Here is a 17,324-nt window from a genome sequence, read left to right on the forward strand (position 1 = left end):
TTCAAGAGCACCTGCTCTGGTTTAATGGCGCCCTAAAACACAATGATCACATAACTAGGCTCGGTCCACTAGGTAGACCAGGAGCCACGTGGCCGGTTCTAGCCAGCTACACACCACATCCTGACATTGCAAGAATGTCTAGAGAAGAGCTGTTAGCACAGCTAAACACATTAATAAAAATACATAGGCAATTAGTCCAATATGTAATGCGGACTGCAACAGTCCAGCCAGCTGTTAATACACCACAGCTGACCCCTCATCAGGGGAACACAAATAAAATTACACCACAGAACATACAGTCATGTCTTGGTAAAACACCCGTAAAACGGGAACAAATTCCTTTCTGGTTAGCCCAGAAAATCACTCAAATAGAGGCAGTATTTCCTGATACTACCCCTATTGAGAAACACAGAATCTTGACCATCTGCCTTCCTATGGGAATCGCACCACACGTGGAGGACTGTGACACTTGGGGTACAGTCTTTGCTTCCATTTACACAAAAACACACGGTGTTCCGTCTATGGCGGTAATACCAGAAGTGCTAAAACAGATTCAAAATGAATTCGGTCCAGAGCCCGCTTTAAATCTAGGTATGAAATTACTGAAAGATTTCAAGCAGGTCACGGCTAAATTATTAGCCAACATTAGAGGAGAAGCAGCATCTGTGGCGATTCGCCAGAAGTTGAGGGAAACAGATATAAAAGATCCTGTTGAGCTTGCAAAAATCATAGAAAAATGCTATGAAGAATTAGGTAGAGACAGCTTGGGTGGGAAACCAGTAAAGCCCCAACTGCTCGAAAATCCTGAAAAATTATTTATTAAAAATAATTTAAACACTCCTAAAAAGAGCTGGGATGGAAATAAACAATCCACTCCCAAGGAAAAAGTTTTCCAGTCCAGAGGAAGGTCTCCTCGACGGAGGGAAAGAACTCCGACTCGAGAACGCCAGTCTCCCCAGAGGGAGCACTCTGAGAAAAGATATAACCTTAGAAATAGGGATAATATAAAAAACCTGATAGATATCAAAGTATTGATACACGTCCCTCTCGATCTTTTCCACAGAATTCGGAAAGAAGAGGACGGTCAGACCCAGGAGAGCACACCAAGTCCAAAGACAAGGAACCTGCTCAAAATAAGAAATCTCAATTTCAGAAAAAGAAGGTAGCCAGTATTAGAGTAATCAACCATGCCGAGAATACTGAGGACACAGTTGAAAAACGGGGAGTGGGCTTTGACAATGTTGGACAGTGCAGCAGAAATCAGTATAGCGCGCAAGATCTTGATGAGTCATCTGGAGACAGTGGACACGAATGAATACATTCAGGTTGAAACTGCCGACGCCAGACTTAGCGAGCCCCATAAAATATACGAAATAACATTGCGTATAGAGGGTGATAAGACTAGGAAAATTAGGGGTCTATTTTGGGATAAGCTCTCAAAAGGCTATGATATTCTGTTAGCTGAAAAAGATTGGCCCCCGGAGTTTGTCAGGGAGTGCCCTCGTGGCGAAGAAGTGATTATGCCTGCCTTCTCGAATCACATACCGATTCACAAAAATACACATATGCAAGGAAATGGGCAGTGGCCCAGGCACCTGCATTATATAAAAATCATGTAGGATGGGATGAGGATTCTACGCCTCACAAAATCCAATTAAAAAGTGAACCAACTGCCCAACGGCAGTATCCCATAAAGCAAGAAGCTAAAAAACAGGTCAGGGAGATCTTAGATCAACTTGAGTACCAGGGGGTGATTGAAACATGCACCTCTCAAATGAACAATCCTTTGTTTCCTGTCTCCAAGCCAGACAATTCATATCGTCTAGTTTTGGACTACAGACACCTTAATACATGTTGCAAAACTTTTGCAGTACAAAACTCGCATAGTGCAGCCCTAATGAATAACATAGTTAGGAAAAAATACAAAACGACATTAGACATTTCTAATGGTTTCTTTTGTCAAAACATTGCACCAGAAAGCAGATATTTGACCGCTTTCTCCGCATTTGGGTCGCAGAAAAAATTCTGTCGACTCCCACAGGGGTTCAAGAACAGCCCAGGACTATTCTCAGCTAGGGTAACAGAGTTACTACAAATCTATGATGATGAAGCATTGTCTTACGTAGATGATATTTATTTCACAGACGACGACTTGGATACTCACTTGAAAAGAGTGAACACCATTATACTTGGGTTCGCAGCAGAGGGTTACAAATTCAACTTTAAAAAGTCCCGAATTGCCCATCTGACAGTACTGTTCTTAGGGTACGAATTATCAAGTGAAGGGAAAAGCCTAGCAGACAACTTCTTAGAGAAGTGCGCTGTACTCCAAGCTCCAAAAACGCTGAAGAATTTACAATCAATACTAGGTTTTCTGAATTTCGGAAGAACTTACATACTAAATTACGCAGAGAGGGTTAAACCTCTCTACGAACTAATAAAACCTGATTTAAAACAAATCAATTGGACTCAAAAACACACAGAAATTTTGAGATCACTGCAAACAGACATGTTAGCAAAAACAAAATTAGATACACGTGACAACACGATCGATCTTGTAATCCGAGTCATCCCAGGAAGATGCGGATTCACATACCTAACCTCTAATGAGGGAGAAAAGGTACCTATTTCAATTAAATCTCACTTGTACACACAAGCAGAAAAAGCATTCAGTCACACAGAAAGAACTGTGAAAGCAGTGCAAATTGCATTAGCAAATGAACGAGAACTAGCACACGGCAAACGGATTAATATCCTTACAGCGGAATCCGCCTTCGAGGCGCTATTCAGCCCAGTAAACCTGCCTACAGTGTCACTGGATCCGAAGTGGATACAGTGCATAGATTCTCTTGGAGCGGAAGACGTGAAATACTATTTCGCCCCGCAATACAAAGAACTGAATGATTTAGAATATGAAGAAGAATATCCTCTGCCAATCGAAATTCTGCCTCTCCCACAATACGCCTGTATAATCTATTCAGATAGCTTTGTACAGCATTTCAACGTAGAGAGAAAATCCTACGATGCAGCATGTGCGATCATTAAAGGTCGTTGGCTGTGCGGTAAATTCAGACCGAAGATAACAAAAACTGAATCAGTAAAGTACTGTTCGGCTCAAAGAACTAAAATCAGATCTTTAAAGATGGCGCTCGAAAATGCAGAACGCGAATTCCCCACAACTATAGTGTGCGATTCTCATTTTTGCGTCAATTCTTACAACAATAAACTGCAGAGTTGGATCGAAAACGACTACAAAGATGACACAGGTGCCACAATAAAGCATAAAAAGCTCTGGAACGAGGTAGCTCTTTTACACAAAGAACTACAAAAGACTCACGTGATTCACGCACAGAGTCTTCAACGTGATGGCGTTCACGTTGCAGGGAATTCATTGGCTAATACAGCCAAAGCGGAAGCAACTAAACCGGCTTCCGTAGCCACAAAAAAGCGTACAGATAAGTACATAGACGGGGAGACCATGCTAGCAGTAAAAACGACCGTAAAAGGCGACTGCGCAGCACTACCCGTAAACTATCCACTCAAATATGCATATATAATCGATGCAAACTCCGTTCCTTTTGCTCGAATCCCTGGAGTGGGGGATAGAGTAATTCCAAACATGAACAGGAGAATATTTTTAATAGCAGACGCACACATGGGTTTGGGTCTACGGCACAGAGAGATCAAGGAATCACTGACTGAATTACAATCAGTATTCTGGTGGCCGGGAATGAGTGTAGAACACCAAATATATGTAAACAACTGTGAAAACTGTAATAGGGATCGCAGTAGCGAACCTTGCTACCGGCTACCAGTCAGAAAGAGCGTAACGCTGCCTACACCCCATCCTGCGTTCTATTAATAGTTAAGACGAAAAGCACTTAAAAAATGAGGTCCCCAGCGCTCGGCTGACGCTAGAATGGTTATAAAAGATTTGCGAGTCAATATCGGCACATACGCAATTACCACGTTCCATTCTGACCAGGGTCCTGCTTTCAGCTCTCGAGCCTATAAGGAGGCCATGGCCAGCATGGGAATTGGGTTGCGGTATTCTTGTCCGTCGCACCCCGAAGGGAATAGTGTGGTAGAAAGAAAAAACCGGGACATAAAGCAATCTATAACAGCGAAGGTATTAGGTTCAGGCGCTGGGTGGGTCAAACATTTAATAAGTGTCCAGACTAGTCTTAACAACATGCCAAGAAATTCTCTAAAAGGTTTCAGCCCATACGAACTATTGTTCGGAATTAGAATGAACGTTCAGGACCTCGATAGTCAGATATCAGTGGTACAAGAAGAAAAAACGCAGTTTGATGTAAAAGACCGTTTGGCTGTTTCACAGGAACTGAATGAAACAAGAAAATCATTAAGCAACATAAAGTTAAAGCAACAGCCAAGTACCACTGACGAGGCACCACCCGCAACAGCCCCAGCAAGGCCTGTCTGGATTCCAAAGATTGGGGATCTAGTCAGAGAAAAGATCGCGGTTAAGAAGGAATTTGGGCCTTCTTACAGAAAAGCAGTACCTGTCTTGGCAGTCACCGGAACAAGATCAGTTGTGCTACCGCCCCTTGCTGGTAAAAAGGAGAACAGAGTCGTGTCTATCGATCTGGTAAAACCACAAGCATGTGGCCTATAATCAACAGTAGGCCCAGTGGACTCCCAAGAAACAGAATACCCAAACTTGCAACAATCCAAGAGGTTCAAACTGAAAGACTAATCACATTCGATCAGCCTGCAGTGCACAATGAAGGACTATGCAATAATGCCATGGAACTAGTGCCTCTTGAAACACAGATTGAAACAGTTCGTCAAGAAACAACACCAGTCTACACTAATGTGGCATCAGAAAGTGCTACCGAGAGACAGATTGAAAGAACAATCCCATCAATTGACAGAACTGCCTCTGGTTATTTCATCAACTTCGACAACTTCTCTGAAGATTTTAACGACCCCGAAGTGATGCCAGAAACAAAAAAGTCTTTTAAAGAAAAAGCAACGGAACTCTTTCATCAACTGAAGGAAATCTACCTAATTTCCCCTTGGCTAGAGTTCTGGTTTGGTCTAGGTGTATTTTTTCTCCTGCTTTGGCTCATCATGGTACTATGTTTGGGAAAATTCATTGAAGGAAAATATATTACAATGGACACAGCAAGTCAGAACATCAACCTAATCCTGAAACCACACAGATCATCCCACGTGAAGAAAAGAGAACTGTCAACAGTAAATGTCACAGCAATTCCAATACCTGGTGGGGTAGTATGGGAGAAAACAGACTATGAGATCTATAGTCCGGTCGAAATCCTGAAGTATCCTCATCAACTAAAGGTTTCCTTAAGTGACTTTGTGACACCAAGTACATTCTCTGATGATTGGGACTTTAACAGTATTAATGACATGATGTCTGATTTAGTAATGTCAGCTAGATTCACAGATCATGATTATTTACAAGGTTCATCTAGTTATGAGCAGTTATTCTGTTACACCAATTATGGGGATCATTACTTGCATAAATCTGCACAGCCTAGAAATGTTTTTATGTATAATCAATGGGAACATTGTTCTACACCACCTAAAAGCAGTTCTAAAGCATTTTTTGAGAAATTCGAATACTTCTCAGGGTTTAACACCAGTGATGCAGAAACGTTTTATTACAAACTGTTAGATAAAACAGGAATGAAAACAATGCTGACAAATTCTAAATTGATATATTCAGAAGCATTTTATGACAAAATGATGACATTTGGTTTTGATTATTGGAAAAATAATATTGAAACGAAAACAATTTGGGGTACAAAAGATTGGCAGGTGCAAGGCATTGAAGCACTATTTAGAACCTGCATGATACCAGAACAAATGTTATTTTTAAATGACACAGTACACCAAACATCTTGTCTTGGCCTAGCCAAGAACAAAGACCTTAAAACACCGTCTATACCAAAGCCAATACCTGAAAATGCAACAGCTGATATTGAGTTAGACGTGTCACAAATTTTACATTTCAACAGAACACATCCTGATTGGAAAAAGTGGTTAATCTGGCCTACAGACACAAACAGCTGTCAAGATAGGTTCCTGAATAAAACACAGGGGTTAAAAATGACCAGATTAGACCCTAGATACTCCCAGAGACAACATCCAGGGATTATAACAACATACAGTGTAGGGGAACTCTGCCTAGAATGGCTAACTACATCCACACTGGCTGAAATTAAGCAACACTTGTCTTTATTAAAAGATGGTGCTGATTTGCGCGATTTCATTCTTGGACCACGCAAACAGCGTCAGAAGCGTTTCATAGCGACCAGTATCTATGCTGCTTACAACGAGGCTTGGAAAGTAAAGCAAATTGAAACTGCTGAAAAAATACGAGAAATTGATCGTATTAATTTGGAGAAATCACTTTCTGTGGTAGACAATGGGTTAATGACTCTGTCTTCCAGAATATATTCTTTGGACAATATTGTATCCTCTGCTTTTGATGTGATAGATAGAGATTTGCTAATGTTACAACATGGCCAGTCTCAATTACGCTCTATTATAGAACTAGGCTGGACGCTGCAAAATCTTCGTTCAGGCTATGTGCCTTGGCGTTTAATCAACACGACGTCATTATTTTCCAGTTTTAACCTTACTGATAAACAGATCAGTTTGGCACAGAAAGGAGCAGACTATACAATCCTGAGCATCGAAAAACTCGAGAGATTACCATTGACAATGTCAGAGAGTCCTGTCATTGAATGGATAATACACAGAATTATCACAATTCCGATAACAACTTTCCGATTTCATAAATGCCTTGAGTACATACCTGCTGGCCAATATGAACAATTGGGTAAAGGAAATGTTAAATCTATATGAAAATTACCATACACTCATTCTTGCTATAGTGACAGCGACAAAAATGTATTTCTTAGTGGTGACAACTGTAAACACTCACTAAGCGGTATACTTTTGTGTCAGGGTATTAATTTACACGGAGCATGTGATGGAAATTCAAACAACCTTTCATGCCACCAGCTAGTCACACCTGCAACTCAGATAGAGCCCTTCTTTATGCAACTCACAAACGGGAGTTACATTCTTAGAACGGATCACAGGTGTTGTGGCCTCGCGCCAGGGAAAAGTTATCTAGTACAAGTAACGTCCATGGTCAAATGTTGTATGCAAGCATTGTTCCCGAGCGGGCCTCCAGACATAGTGACTCCCCTCTGGCCTCGTCTGAATCTCTATTCTATACGAATTGATACATTAAGCAAAATGAAATCTGTACTTTTACAGACAACAGTGCCTATAACGTCATCTAAAGAGACGTATGATCTTCTAGTCGCAAGGACGGCTACTGAAGTCCATGACCTTTTATCAACAAATTGCCCCGTGCATTTCGTAGAAATGTTCAGCCAACTCCTTAACATGTCTAGTGCAACAAGCATCCCAGGCATATTTAAGACAGTCTTTACGGGACTGCTAACACCCTTCCAGGCAATTTTGGGAATCTTTCCTAATTTTGTGCACTCCATTTTTGGCGGCATACCACTATTTTTGGGACTCGTTGCAGGGATTCTATTTTTGACCCTACTGCTACGTTATGGCAAGCCTCGGCTCAGACATAGCTCCCATGGGAATGGAAGAGACAATCCTAGCAATGCGCTACAGGGACAGGATAACTAACGTCCTCGGATTGGCCAGGCTGAGAGATCTAAACATGACCTGGTTCCTTTCATTCAGACCGATATGGCAAAATTGCATTTTACCTGTACTACGGTGTATGCTTTGCGGCGATGAATGCGTGTTGGACATCTGTCTTTCACTTCCATCAGCAGTACCAATGGACGTCGATACTTTGCTCAGTCCAATAACGGCTCACGCATTGTGTTGTCCCCAGCGGCTACCAATCCTGATGACGGCATTCGTGGAGACTCCTGTACTACAGCCAAGTGGTAACAGTGGAGCGAGTGACAAAAGCAACATCATCCAGGTACAACGTTCTGTGAGCATTGCTGGTCCTGCCTTCGATGACAGCAATCATTCTCACACCTGCCAAGTTACAGCGCTATCTAATTTGGTTGAACTATCACCTGATTTTGTAGACCAATTCTTTGCGAGCCTGTCTGATACGATGTTCTCACCCATAGAGAAACAATAACTTTTTGAAAAGCTTTCCGACACACAGCGTTCCCATGAACTCTGAATTCGGCCTTCAGTTTTGATCAACAAAGACTGCAATAAGCTTTGGAACTCTATGTTTCCCCGTTCAAGCATTAACATTTTTTTTTGAAATTGGACATTTTTAATAATTGACCTTTTCTGGCACGAACAATTCTTTGCTTAACGTAAAAACTATTCTTAGAGAACAGAAGCTTCACACTTCTATTTCTAAACACATCTAGAGACATAACAACATAACACCAGCCTCTAGCACACATGTTATTACAATGCATTTTTATGTGATGATTTATCTCGCATTTCTTCTGTCAGAGATACTTCATGTGTAATTCCTTTTGCATAATCGTTCATTGACTTCATATGCAATAATTTTTTGAATGATTACTATGCTTTAAAAAAACGTACAGTACCTAAAATTCCATGTATTACAAGTACGCCTATTTCGAATGCATTTATGTATTTTGGGGTGGGCAATGTTACACATGCATCTTATTGCTTAGTTTTAGTAATTTTGATGGACATGAAAACGTGGAGTGGGTGTTGCGTGCTTATCTAGGTTCCTGATCGATACTGTGACCTTATGCCCCTATTCGGCTATAAATCCATTTATTCCCTATATTGGCATAACCGTTCAAGTGCGATTTTCTGAAAAGTCATCTCTGGCCTCACACGAACAGAGCCACATTCCAGCATGACTCTCTGCTACTTCCTTTGCGACCAATTAGTGCAATGACAGAGCAGCAGTCACTATCTGATATTCCTAGATAACACTCCGAGTTCTTCAACAAGATAAAAACTTAGCAAACCTGGAAATCCCCGCTTGCTATGTTTTGATTAGTAATGGAACTCTAATGAGCAACTGATAACTGTCACTTCCTAGTGACATCTTTAATTGACGTCTTATGTCCAGCAAACTTGCGTCAAACCCGGCACCTGTCAGGTATAAATATTACCAACGTTGCCTTAAGCAATGAGAGATACGAGCTGCGAGTTCGTTGCCTGTTGCTGATGCCAGCTGCCTGCATGACCCTGTGTTGGTAAAAACTAGCACTCTGTCGCTGCAGCCTGCTATCCTGTGGTGGTGAAGCTGCTGATTACCATTATCGCCGCTACAGCGCGAACTATGGTGCAGTACGCTTGAGGAGCCGAGCAGCCGTCCTCTGCGAAGACATCCAGCCCAGCTGCCCGCGGACGCTGTCACCCCTCCTTCCTCGACGCGCTGAGAGAAGCCGCTGCCTTTCTCGTGCAGAGAAATCCAGTCCCGGCGCTTCCGGTTTACCCTCGCGGGTGACTGGGATATCGAGAGAGACCCCTGAAGGAGATACCAATCCTCCATCATTCTATTCAGAGGTATGGTGTTGACTAAACCCTTAGACGAGAATTCTTGAAACAAACCTTGGCAAAACCAACTTAACTTAAGCTACTTACTTACTCCCTCTTTCACGTGTTAGGCTTAGGTCAGGCACACTGGGGTAGGCTTAGTTAGAAGCACCAGTTGAGTATGTTAGCCTAATGTATATATGACTGTATATATGTTTTATTACTTTTAAACCATTGTATGGCTAAGAAACCATATCAATGCTTTTACAGTTCTATTTCGCAATACTTATCTTACTGTACGTACTTTTTACAATAACAGTTATTGCAATTGTGGCAATACATTTCTCTTGTACGAGAAGAAAGACTGTTCAATAAATGTTAACCCTTTATTGATAAACGCCCGTCTCTCTATTCTCTACATACTGTGAAAGTAAACTGCACTAGACTGACTGAGTGAAATCTATGTCTATTGTTTCACACGACCCTAGAGATCGACTCTTGATCTGAGGAGCAAAGTTGTCATGTTGCACGGTTGTTGGAAAACTGAATCCCTTCTTGTCTGTGCCAAGGAAGCTGATCACTTCCTATGCAGAGAAGAAAGTTTCCAGTGACCTCTGAGCTAGTTGGTAACACAACCCAATTAAGTTTAGCATAGTCAGTGGAGGCCTGGAATATAAGCAGTTCCACGTCGATACTACTGTTTATGGTATTCCAATGCGCAGGGCCTAGTGGGAAACTAGGAACTACACTACAGTGCACCCCAAGGGTGCTGTTTTCAAATACAAAGCAAAGTATCCCAACGACCTTCTGCTACTACCAAGGGTGGACTTTCTGCGTGTATCCCGCTGAGGGGGTCCAATCTCCTCATCAAAAGCAGGTCAGTTTTTCTTAACGCAAAAGAGGGACCAGTGAGCTGAAAAGTATCCATAGTCACTAGTGCAGACAACAAATCCTAAAGTTTGTGCCGTTGTTACCATAGCCCAAGCTGTCCTGGTCTGTAGGGGCACATCCAATGAGGGTGCTCTGGCAGTGCAGCAGTGCTGAAAGGACCATGCACCGATTTTCACAGTGCAGTTCTAGGTAATGTTGAAGACAGCCGGCTGCTTTTAGGGCTGAATAGTTCAATTTACAAGGACAAGAGCCTTTCACTTATGGTAAATGTTCATAACAGCGGCACACTCACTGCGCGATTTTTGGAATCCAAAAATTCTTATGCCTTTGAACCTTTTATGGATTTTATTTTTCCTGTACTGGCGAGGAAATTGTTTGTGCAATGGAGGCTTGGCACACTCCCTACCAAAATTTCTACTTGTAAATGGACTAAAGTGGGTGACAAATTGTGTCCATGTTGCAACACCCATGAGGAAGATGACCTCCATATCATGTTTGTATGCCCTGCCTATCACAGACCCAGGAAATATTGGATAGCGCCGCTTTGTAGAAACCTGGGGTTCAGGAAGTACACACAGGCATACAGAGTTAGGAAAACTAGTACTTTGGCCCACATTGTGTTTGCCATATCCAAATTCCTAATGGCAGTATGGATAATTAGAAAGAAAATAGTCCTCTGAATCATGCTACTGTCCTGCACCCCCTATTCCTCGCTGGTCGAGAAGAGACTTTTTTATAATGTATTTAATATTGTATGCTAAATGTATGTATTGTATTTTACTGCATCTCTTATGGTCTATATGGCCGAAATAAAGAATTTTTGGATTGGATTGGATTGGTTTAAATTATCGTCCAAGGGAGAGTATGTATTTAGGCTACTCTAAATATTTGAATTAAGATATGTGAAGCATATCATCTATGAGGCACCTATGAGGAATGGCTTGTCACAGGTGTGCAACAAAAGGTTGCACTGGCAGACGTTCCGTTGGTTGGCCCTAGAGGCGTTAGCAGAAGTAATGCACATTTTACTTGAACTTTGAAGGATAGAAGATTAATAGGTTAATATATAGCCTAGCAAACCGCCCTGCAAACTCACAAGTCAGTAGAGACCATAGCCTCAGCTCTCCTGGCAGAGAACTCCCACCACATTGAGAGATACCCACCTGCCTGGAAGGAATCACATCACCTTCTGTGAACCCACCACTTGTTTCTCTGAAGGTAGGGCATTTGCTGAGCAACGCCATGTTGCTTCCGAGAAGCAAGACCAGCAGGTACCTCTTTTAATACTAGCCTTCGCATAAGCAAAGACTATAAGTATAAAGTGCGTGTTCGCTTCGCTTACAGGTTTTCTAAACACATAAATAAAAGGCTTTGTCATTTACAATATGCCAACAGCTCAAACTCTCACAAATGCCAGACCTTTTAGATTGCAAATGCTTGTTTAAGTAATTGCGTTGGCAGAGTGGTAGAGAAAGGAGTTTGGGCATCCGACCAGCTCTCAGGAATCCCTCTATGTAGGATTTACAGGAGATAGCAGGAGAGTTTCTTGGCTCCTAACGGCCTCAGGAGTAAAGTGGACTTCATCCCAAAACCAGTAGTGCACCACGAGCGGAGCCACCTTTACAGAGTGTTGGAGAAAGGGGGCATGGCTTCGAAAGACCTCTTAGCAATCCTGCTTTGTGGGACTTACTGGAGGTAACAGGAGGGGTAGTTGGGCCTCAAGGATGTCCTTGGGCGCCAACTCCCCTCCTATTACCTCCAGTAAGTCCCACAGAGAAGGATTGCTGAGAGGCTGTTGCACGCCACGCCCCCTTTCTTCACCACTGTTCAAACGCAGCTCCTGGCGCACTTCTAGTAGGGGGATGAAGTCCCCATGGCTCCAGAGTATCCTTGGGAGCCAACTACCCCTCCTGTTAACTCCAGGAAGTCCTACACAGTGGGTTTGCCGGGAGATGTCCGGTGGCCACACCTCCTTTCTCCACCACTCTGCGAACGCACCTCCTGGTGCACTAAGTACCCTTGGCACTTGAGGGTCCTTGAGGGCCACCCTACCACTCTGCCACCTCCAGTAACACCCACACAGCTTGATTTCTGAGAGGTTGTTAGATGCTAGATATATATAGCATCTCCAAGCATATATATATATAGCTCCAAGCGCCAAGTCTCCAACTGCTGCGGCTCCAGAACGAAGGATGCGTCGTCTTAGGCGGACTGACCAAGCAAAGTCCGTAATTAATTACCAAGAACCTATACCAAGGTACAGGGAGACGACGCCTAGTCTTGCACAAAATTGTAAAATGTATTTACGAAAAACGGCTGCTGGACGCGTTTCGCCTGTGTTAACAGGCTTGTTCACCACAAAGTGAATAAAGTTTGCCACCATTTAAAACCAAATGCAACAGTGTCACATGATCGGAACTACACAGTAAATACAATGGAAAACAAACTCGTACTTTTCGCTGTATGGTTGTTACAAACATACATTTGGTGTTTTATAAATGCATTGTTCTGCAATCGATATGCTCTTACCACCATAATTATATCAGCGCTTCATTTGTGCTAACCGCTAGTTGTTTTAAAACAGCTTCTGCATGGTCGCATATACGCTGCCAATTTTTTCCATGACCGCACTGTAAACCTTTAAATATCACTGTTTACATATACAAGGCAAGTGCCCAATTAATCCGAATTAAAATATCAAGAAACCAGCATTATATATTTTGCAAACTAACATATAGCGGAAATCAATGTTTCAAATTCTTCTTCCATATTTAAACCTCCCGGGGTTTTACTATTCAGCTTGATTATATACATTGCTTCTCTCAATTTCTTTTCACGGTTCCCACCCCGTTCATTTGGTTTAACCGCATCAATTACATAGTACACTAAACCAGAAATGTCTTTTTGATGCCGTTTCTCAAAGTGTCTTGCCACCGGATATGTCTTATCTCCCTTTTTAATAGCTCTTAAATGCTGTAGGATTCGCATATGCACTGGGAGTGTCGTGCTACCCACATAGTTCAGGCCACACAGGCACTGAAGTATGTAGATAGTATGATCCGTTTTGCAAGTGAGATGACCTTTGATTTTAAATTCCTTGTCTGCGAGGTTAGAAGTATAGGTTGAGGTGTTTTTTCCTTGGATGCATGCATGCTTTGCACTTGGTGCATCTAAGGAAACCTTCCTACTTATTAAGCCACATCGAGGCTGGTTTTTTCAAAGGTGGTGCTTTCAATGTATTACTAACCAACATTTGTTTGAAGCTTCTGGCTTTCCTAAATGTCAGTTGGGGTCTCCTAGCTAATATTTTACCCAGAACTGGATCGCTGCTAATTAGGTGCCAGTGTTAAAATACTTCTGAATCGATTGTGTTCGGTGTTATATGTTGTTATCATCCTGCAATCATTTATGCCACCATCTTCCTTTCTTTTCCTGGTATTGGTCTTGCTAAAGAGAATCTCCTCTCTAGTACACTTCTTAGCTTTTATAATAGCGGAATTGATACAAGTATCATTGTAGCCTCTAGCTTTGAAACATGTTTCTAATGTTTGCAAAGCTTCCTCACAGATCTTATTGTTGCTGCAATTGCGAATAGTTCTCAAACTATTCCCATAGGGGATACTCATAATGAGTTTTTGGGGATGAAAGCTAATATATCTCACCTGCACTATGAAAATCACCTAAAGCCAGTTCTGTGGTCCGTCTCTCTCTTGCTTCGCTGATCTGGAAGATTGTAGGCGGCGTGTGGAGTTTGTTCTTGGTATATATATATATATATATATATATATATATATATATATATATATATATATATATATATATATATATATATATATCAGTTCACATCCTTTGAGAAACCGGGACCCTCGGACTGCGGTGCAAACCAGGGTCAAAGGCACCCTGTTCGTATTCTCTTTCACCACACGCTAACCACGCTAACCAACGTGTAAATGCACTCGACCTCCAGACAATATTTACCAATAAATTAAGCCATCCAGCAAAGTTCGTAAGTGTATTCTTTATTCCAGCATGGAACACAGTTCATAGAACTAAACCCCCAACGCGTTTCAGCGACAACTCGCCTTGGTCACGGGTGAATAGTAAACACAAAGGTGAACATTAAATAAAGGTTTTCAAAACTTCAAGTGTAAACATAAACAACAGACATGGTGCTCAAAGTAAAAACACAGCGGCCATCTTGGCATGGTCATTTCTTACATGATGATGTGCCCAATTAACATAAAACCATATACAAACGCCTGATTTGTACTTACAATCATGCGTAAACTGAAATTTGAAATTTGAACAGCGTCCCAAGTGGGTGAACTAAATAGAAACCTCCATGTTATCATAGAAACCATGACAATCAAACATAACTGAGGAAAGCATATGATGTTCAAAGGCTAATAAAGTTAGTAGGTGACATATTTAAACCAGCTAACAAATTCCCAAGTGGGAAATCAAATTTACAAGGCCCATGGGAAACCAGAATGCGAATTAATATCTACACGGCAGTCAATGTGCATAAACAATATTCAAATATCAGATTGATACTATCATCATCTAAACAATCTTCTATTATTATTTAGTTCACCCACTTGGGACGCTGTTCAAATTTCAAATTTCAGTTTACGCATGATTGTATGTACAAATCAGGCGTTTGTATATGGTTTTATGTTAATTGGGCACATCATCATGTAAGAAATGACCATGCCAAGATGGCCGCTGTGTTTTTACTTTGAGCACCATGTCTGTTGTTTATGTTTACACTTGAAGTTTTGAAAAACTTTATTTAATGTTCACCTTTGTGTTTACTATTCACCCGTGACCAAGGCGAGTTGTCGCTGAAACGCGTTGGGGGTTTAGTTCTATGAACTGTGTTCCATGCTGGAATAAAGAATACACTTACGAACTTTGCTGGATGGCTTAATTTATTGGTAAATATTGTCTGGAGGTCGAGTGCATTTACACGTTGGTTAGCGTGGTTAGCGTGTGGTGAAAGAGAATATATATATATATATATATATATATAACCTACTGGCGGTCGACAGTAGGTAGTTATAGTTAAGACCTAGTTTCCATAGGCGCCGGTTGATGAATCTTCGCAAATTTCTCAAAGAAGATGGCCCGCTCCTTCCCTGAAAGTTTTGGGGGGATTCGTCAAGTGGGGCCTGAGAAAAAAGGGGGGCCCCGAAACATGTTTTCCCCATGTTATTTTCCATAGGACGATTAGACACGGCTACAGCCCGAACGGCTGAACGGAATTACCTCAAATTTGCCAGAGAGGTAGAGTTCGGTTCACAGATTACCCTTTTGCTTAAATGTTGTAAATCCCTCCAGTAGTTCCTGAGAAAATCAAAAGAAAAAAATATATATATCTATGAGCGTGCACCGTACGTGCACGGGTCCGCATACCGTGCACGCACCGTACATGTACCGTATGCGTTCGTACGCGGACCTTCGCGTGCGCGAGCTGCATGCTGATTTGCTGCCAATGTCTGTCAACACTCCAAAACAGAAATTGTTGGCAGCCATCTTGTGCCTCGGTAGACTGAGGCACAAGAAAGCAGAAAAACAAACCTGTAGAACTCCAAATGGGGGCAGGGTAGAAGTACCCTGACCCCCTAGGCCTACTCAGGGGGTCCCAGAAGGACCCCCAAGGCCCAAAAATGTATTAATTTTTTTTCAAAAACATCGCGGGGTGCGTGTACGGTGCGCGTAGCTTTCGGAGAAAGCTGCATGCTCATTGGCTGTCAAAACTCCAAACCAGGAAGTGTTGGCAGCCATCTTGTGCTCAGTAGACCGAGGTATAAGAAAGCAGTAAAACAAACGTGTAGAACACAAAAAGGGGGCAGGGTAGAAACACCCTGACCCCCTAGGCCTGCCAAGGTGGTCCCACAAGGACCCCAAAGCCCAATTTATTTTTTTAAACCCGGTATGTTTTTTTAAAAATGACCCCCCAGGGGGACCAAATCGCGGGGGCATTGTGATAAAGAAGTGTGGGGGGTGCCCAATCCCCCCCACAATGCCCCGGGGACCGCCGCCCTCCGGGGAAAGCAACGCAGCCCCCTGGCGCATACTGGAGAATCCAGGTGGGCTAGTTGGCCCCCAGGGACCCCTAGTATGCAAAGGGAATTAGTTCTCCCTCTGCAAAGGCGCCAGGGGGCTCCGTTACAGAGAGGTGTAAAAAGGGGCATAGCCTCCATACACCTCTCTGCAATGCAGCCCCCTGGCTCATACTGGAGGTTCCAGGTGGGCTAGTTGGCCCCAAGGGACCTCCAGTATGCAAGGGGAATTAGTTCCCCTTCTGCAAACACGCCCGGGGGCTACGTTGCAGAGAGGAGTAAAAAAGGGTGTGGCCTCATTACACCTCTCTGCAATGCAGTCCCCTGGCGCATACTGGAGATTCCAGGTGGGCTAGTTGGCCTCCAGGGACCCCTAGTATGCAAGGGGAATTAGTTCCCCCTCTGCAAACACGCCAGGGAGCTGCGTTGCAGAGAGGTGTAAAAACATTTTTTTCAATTTATATTAAAAATATGAAATGTAATTTACCAAATAATATATCTAATAATTAATAATAATGTAGTAAATCAGTATAAAAAAATATAACAATTATTACATTTAAAAATTATCATTTACAAAACCATTGAAATTCACTGAAAAAAACATAGGTTTCAGCCACGTTATAGTTAGGAATTAGCATTTAAAAAACCTTTGAAATTCACTGAAAAAACCATAGGTTTCAGCCACGTTATAGTTAGGAATTAGCATTTAAAAAAAACCTTGCATATTCACTGAAAAAACCATAGGTTTCACACATGTTATAGTTAGGAATTAGCATTTTAAAAACCTTTGAAATTCAATGAAAAAAACATAGGTTTTCACACCAGTTATAGTTAGCTGGTCATTTTACTCATACAAAACCTTTGAAATTCCCCTGTTATAGTTAG

The 17,324-nt window shown here is 42.1% G+C and overlaps 1 protein-coding gene across 1 annotated transcript in view; it reads right to left on the reverse strand.

The window, feature by feature from the left end:
• LOC147729701 (dynein axonemal heavy chain 17-like) overlaps positions 1-17,324 on the reverse strand; it is a 1,258,223-nt gene that overhangs the window by 92,696 nt on the left and 1,148,203 nt on the right. The window lies entirely within an intron of this gene.

Source organism: Lissotriton vulgaris, chromosome 2_1 (genome assembly GCF_964263255.1).
Source record: "Lissotriton vulgaris chromosome 2_1, aLisVul1.2, whole genome shotgun sequence".
Classification (NCBI taxonomy): Eukaryota; Metazoa; Chordata; class Amphibia; order Caudata; family Salamandridae; genus Lissotriton; species Lissotriton vulgaris.